The sequence below is a fragment of the Scyliorhinus torazame genome, chromosome 4 (genome assembly GCF_047496885.1).
Source record: "Scyliorhinus torazame isolate Kashiwa2021f chromosome 4, sScyTor2.1, whole genome shotgun sequence".
NCBI lineage: Eukaryota > Metazoa > Chordata > Chondrichthyes > Carcharhiniformes > Scyliorhinidae > Scyliorhinus > Scyliorhinus torazame.
The window spans coordinates 304,633,468-304,638,467 of record NC_092710.1 but is presented as its reverse complement, the minus strand read 5'-3'; the positions used below and the strand labels follow the sequence as shown (position 1 = coordinate 304,638,467).

The 5,000-nt window shown below is 57.2% G+C and overlaps 6 non-coding genes across 6 annotated transcripts; all 6 read left to right on the top strand.

Moving 5' to 3' along the window:
- The first annotated feature begins 390 nt into the window (after nt 1-390).
- Nucleotides 391-509, top strand: LOC140412251 (5S ribosomal RNA). Its single transcript, XR_011941451.1, has one exon. It is a non-coding gene; the product is annotated as a 5S ribosomal RNA (ribosomal RNA).
- A 694-nt stretch (nt 510-1,203) lies between these two features.
- Nucleotides 1,204-1,322, top strand: LOC140412250 (5S ribosomal RNA). Its single transcript, XR_011941450.1, has one exon. It is a non-coding gene; the product is annotated as a 5S ribosomal RNA (ribosomal RNA).
- A 690-nt stretch (nt 1,323-2,012) lies between these two features.
- Nucleotides 2,013-2,131, top strand: LOC140415375 (5S ribosomal RNA). Its single transcript, XR_011944486.1, has one exon. It is a non-coding gene; the product is annotated as a 5S ribosomal RNA (ribosomal RNA).
- A 694-nt stretch (nt 2,132-2,825) lies between these two features.
- LOC140413610 (5S ribosomal RNA) lies at nt 2,826-2,944 on the top strand. The gene has a single exon (XR_011942773.1). It is a non-coding gene; the product is annotated as a 5S ribosomal RNA (ribosomal RNA).
- Nucleotides 2,945-3,634: 690 nt separating this feature from the next.
- LOC140412249 (5S ribosomal RNA) lies at nt 3,635-3,753 on the top strand. The gene has a single exon (XR_011941449.1). It is a non-coding gene; the product is annotated as a 5S ribosomal RNA (ribosomal RNA).
- A 690-nt stretch (nt 3,754-4,443) lies between these two features.
- LOC140412248 (5S ribosomal RNA) lies at nt 4,444-4,562 on the top strand. Its single transcript, XR_011941448.1, has one exon. It is a non-coding gene; the product is annotated as a 5S ribosomal RNA (ribosomal RNA).
- Nucleotides 4,563-5,000: the final 438 nt, after the last annotated feature.

Sequence of the window (5,000 nt, the reverse complement as noted above, 5' to 3'; positions counted from 1 at the left end):
GGCATTGGGGCTGGTGTGGAAAGCGAAGGAAGAGAGAGCTGGCTTGCATTGCCTGCCTGACCCTTGTGCTGGCTGTGCTGAGAGAAGTGCGCAGCGTTGCAATGTGGAAAGGCAGCAGCGTGCAGGCGGCAGGCTGGTGTGAGGTAGGCGGGGCTTGCAGTTTTCCTTGAGGAGGTGGAGAAGAAAAAAGAGAGCTCGGTGGGGATGGCATGAAGGGGAGCGAGTATCAGGCATATAGGCTAGAATTAGCAGGAGAAGGAGAGAAAGAGGAGGAGAAGTAGAAGTAGAAGTAGAAAAAGAGAGAGAAAAAATTGAAAACAACCGGAAAGAAGAAGTGGCGAGGGTGCTAGGGTGGCCAGCTTGAATAGGCGAGAAGACGGTGCTGCAGGTGCCTACGGCCATACTAGTCTGAAAACGCCCGATCTCGTCTGATCTCGGAAGCTAAGCAGACTCAGGCCTGGTTAGTACTTGGATGGGAGACCGCCTGGGAATACCAGGTGCAGTAGGCTTTTGCGGCCAGCAGAGACTGCTCACGCCAAGCACTCTCCACACCAGAGGCAGGCCAACCTTTTGCTGCTCTCTGCGTCCTCGCCATTCCTCCCAACACTTGCCTGCGGGCTCAACTCAGGCAGGCGGCTTGGTCGGGCCATTCAGCTGCTGCAGCTTTGCCGGGCCTTTGCAACGCAGCACGGTTGTGTGCCTTGGCGTGCTGCACTTTGATGGGCACGCCAGCTGGCCCGTGTGGCCGCAAGCCAGTGTGTCGGCAGGACGTTCTCTCTCCTAGCCTGAAGGCGCCGCATGAATGCAAGTTGTGGCATTGGGGCTGGTGTGGAAAGCGAAGGAAGAGAGAGCTGGCTTGCATTGCCTGCCTGACCCTTGTGCTGGCTGTGCTGAGAGAAGTGCGCAGCGTTGCAATGTGGAAAGGCAGCAGCGTGCAGGCGGCAGGCTGGTGTGAGGTGGGCGGGGCTTGCAGTTTTCCTTGGGGAGGTGGAGAAGAAAAAAGAGAGCTAGGTGGGGACGGCATGAAGGGGAGCGAGTATCAGGCATATAGGCTAGAATTAGCAGGAGAAGGAGAGAAAGAGGAGGAGAAGTAGAAGTAGAAGTAGAAAAAGAGAGAGAAAAAATTGAAAACAACCGGAAAGAAGAAGTGGCGAGGGTGCTAGGGTGGCCAACTTGAATAGGCGAGAAGACGGTGCTGCAGATGCCTACGGCCATACTAGTCTGAAAACGCCCGATCTCGTCTGATCTCGGAAGCTAAGCAGACTCAGGCCTGGTTAGTACTTGGATGGGAGACCGCCTGGGAATACCAGGTGCAGTAGGCTTTTGCGGCCAGCAGAGACTGCTCACGCCAAGCACTCTCCACACCAGAGGCAGGCCAACCTTTTGCTGCTCTCTGCGTCCTCGCCATTCCTCCCAACACTTGCCTGCGGGCTCAACTCAGGCAGGCGGCTTGGTCGGGCCATTCAGCTGCTGCAGCTTTGCCGGGCCTTTGCAACGCAGCACGGTTGGGTGCCTTGGCGTGCTGCACTTTGATGGGCCCGCCAGCTGGCCCGTGTGGCCGCAAGCCAGTGTGTCGGCAGGACGTTCTCCTAGCCTGAAGGCGCCGCATGAATGCAAGTTGTGGCATTGGGGCTGGTGTGGAAAGCGAAGGAAGAGAGAGCTGGCTTGCATTGCCTGCCTGACCCTTGTGCTGGCTGTGCTGAGAGAAGTGCGCAGCGTTGCAATGTGGAAAGGCAGCAGCGTGCAGGCGGCAGGCTGGTGTGAGGTAGGCGGGGCTTGCAGTTTTCCTTGAGGAGGTGGAGAAGAAAAAAGAGAGCTCGGTGGGGATGGCATGAAGGGGAGCGAGTATCAGGCATATAGGCTAGAATTAGCAGGAGAAGGAGAGAAAGAGGAGGAGAAGTAGAAGTAGAAGTAGAAAAAGAGAGAGAAAAAATTGAAAACAACCGGAAAGAAGAAGTGGCGAGGGTGCTAGGGTGGCCAGCTTGAATAGGCGAGAAGACGGTGTTGCAGATGCCTACGGCCATACTAGTCTGAAAACGCCCGATCTCGTCTGATCTCGGAAGCTAAGCAGACTCAGGCCTGGTTAGTACTTGGATGAGAGACGGCCTGGGAATACCAGGTGCAGTAGGCTTTTGCGGCCAGCAGAGACTGCTCACGCCAAGCACTCTCCACACCAGAGGCAGGCCAACCTTTTGCTGCTCTCTGCGTCCTCGCCATTCCTCCCAACACTTGCCTGCGGGCTCAACTCAGGCAGGCGGCTTGGTCGGGCCATTCAGCTGCTGCAGCTTTGCCGGGCCTTTGCAACGCAGCACGGTTGTGTGCCTTGGCGTGCTGCACTTTGATGGGCACGCCAGCTGGCCCGTGTGGCCGCAAGCCAGTGTGTCGGCAGGACGTTCTCTCTCCTAGCCTGAAGGCGCCGCATGAATGCAAGTTGTGGCATTGGGGCTGGTGTGGAAAGCGAAGGAAGAGAGAGCTGGCTTGCATTGCCTGCCTGACCCTTGTGCTGGCTGTGCTGAGAGAAGTGCGCAGCGTTGCAATGTGGAAAGGCAGCAGCGTGCAGGCGGCAGGCTGGTGTGAGGTGGGCGGGGCTTGCAGTTTTCCTTGGGGAGGTGGAGAAGAAAAAAGAGAGCTAGGTGGGGACGGCATGAAGGGGAGCGAGTATCAGGCATATAGGCTAGAATTAGCAGGAGAAGGAGAGAAAGAGGAGGAGAAGTAGAAGTAGAAGTAGAAAAAGAGAGAGAAAAAATTGAAAACAACCGGAAAGAAGAAGTGGCGAGGGTGCTAGGGTGGCCAACTTGAATAGGCGAGAAGACGGTGCTGCAGATGCCTACGGCCGTACTAGTCTGAAAACGCCCGATCTCGTCTGATCTCGGAAGCTAAGCAGACTCAGGCCTGGTTAGTACTTGGATGGGAGACCGCCTGGGAATACCAGGTGCAGTAGGCTTTTGCGGCCAGCAGAGACTGCTCACGCCAAGCACTCTCCACACCAGAGGCAGGCCAACCTTTTGCTGCTCTCTGCGTCCTCGCCATTCCTCCCAACACTTGCCTGCGGGCTCAACTCAGGCAGGCGGCTTGGTCGGGCCATTCAGCTGCTGCAGCTTTGCCGGGCCTTTGCAACGCAGCACGGTTGGGTGCCTTGGCGTGCTGCACTTTGATGGGCCCGCCAGCTGGCCCGTGTGGCCGCAAGCCAGTGTGTCGGCAGGACGTTCTCCTAGCCTGAAGGCGCCGCATGAATGCAAGTTGTGGCATTGGGGCTGGTGTGGAAAGCGAAGGAAGAGAGAGCTGGCTTGCATTGCCTGCCTGACCCTTGTGCTGGCTGTGCTGAGAGAAGTGCGCAGCGTTGCAATGTGGAAAGGCAGCAGCGTGCAGGCGGCAGGCTGGTGTGAGGTAGGCGGGGCTTGCAGTTTTCCTTGAGGAGGTGGAGAAGAAAAAAGAGAGCTCGGTGGGGATGGCATGAAGGGGAGCGAGTATCAGGCATATAGGCTAGAATTAGCAGGAGAAGGAGAGAAAGAGGAGGAGAAGTAGAAGTAGAAGTAGAAAAAGAGAGAGAAAAAATTGAAAACAACCGGAAAGAAGAAGTGGCGAGGGTGCTAGGGTGGCCAGCTTGAATAGGCGAGAAGACGGTGTTGCAGATGCCTACGGCCATACTAGTCTGAAAACGCCCGATCTCGTCTGATCTCGGAAGCTAAGCAGACTCAGGCCTGGTTAGTACTTGGATGGGAGACCGCCTGGGAATACCAGGTGCAGTAGGCTTTTGCGGCCAGCAGAGACTGCTCACGCCAAGCACTCTCCACACCAGAGGCAGGCCAACCTTTTGCTGCTCTCTGCGTCCTCGCCATTCCTCCCAACACTTGCCTGCGGGCTCAACTCAGGCAGGCGGCTTGGTCGGGCCATTCAGCTGCTGCAGCTTTGCCGGGCCTTTGCAACGCAGCACGGTTGGGTGCCTTGGCGTGCTGCACTTTGATGGGCCCGCCAGCTGGCCCGTGTGGCCGCAAGCCAGTGTGTCGGCAGGACGTTCTCCTAGCCTGAAGGCGCCGCATGAATGCAAGTTGTGGCATTGGGGCTGGTGTGGAAAGCAAAGGAAGAGAGAGCTGGCTTGCATTGCCTGCCTGACCCTTGTGCTGGCTGTGCTGAGAGAAGTGCGCAGCGTTGCAATGTGGAAAGGCAGCAGCGTGCAGGCGGCAGGCTGGTGTGAGGTGGGCGGGGCTTGCAGTTTTCCTTGGGGAGGTGGAGAAGAAAAAAGAGAGCTAGGTGGGGACGGCATGAAGGGGAGCGAGTATCAGGCATATAGGCTAGAATTAGCAGGAGAAGGAGAGAAAGAGGAGGAGAAGTAGAAGTAGAAGTAGAAAAAGAGAGAGAAAAAATTGAAAACAACCGGAAAGAAGAAGTGGCGAGGGTGCTAGGGTGGCCAGCTTGAATAGGCGAGAAGACGGTGCTGCAGATGCCTACGGCCATACTAGTCTGAAAACGCCCGATCTCGTCTGATCTCGGAAGCTAAGCAGACTCAGGCCTGGTTAGTACTTGGATGGGAGACCGCCTGGGAATACCAGGTGCAGTAGGCTTTTGCGGCCAGCAGTGACTGCTCACGCCAAGCACTCTCCACACCAGAGGCAGGCCAACCTTTTGCTGCTCTCTGCGTCCTCGCCATTCCTCCCAACACTTGCCTGCGGGCTCAACTCAGGCAGGCGGCTTGGTCGGGCCATTCAGCTGCTGCAGCTTTGCCGGGCCTTTGCAACGCAGCACGGTTGTGTGCCTTGGCGTGCTGCACTTTGATGGGCACGCCAGCTGGCCCGTGTGGCCGCAAGCCAGTGTGTCGGCAGGACGTTCTCTCTCCTAGCCTGAAGGCGCCGCATGAATGCAAGTTGTGGCATTGGGGCTGGTGTGGAAAGCGAAGGAAGAGAGAGCTGGCTTGCATTGCCTGCCTGACCCTTGTGCTGGCTGTGCTGAGAGAAGTGCGCAGCGTTGCAATGTGGAAAGGCAGCAGCGTGCAGGCGGCAGGC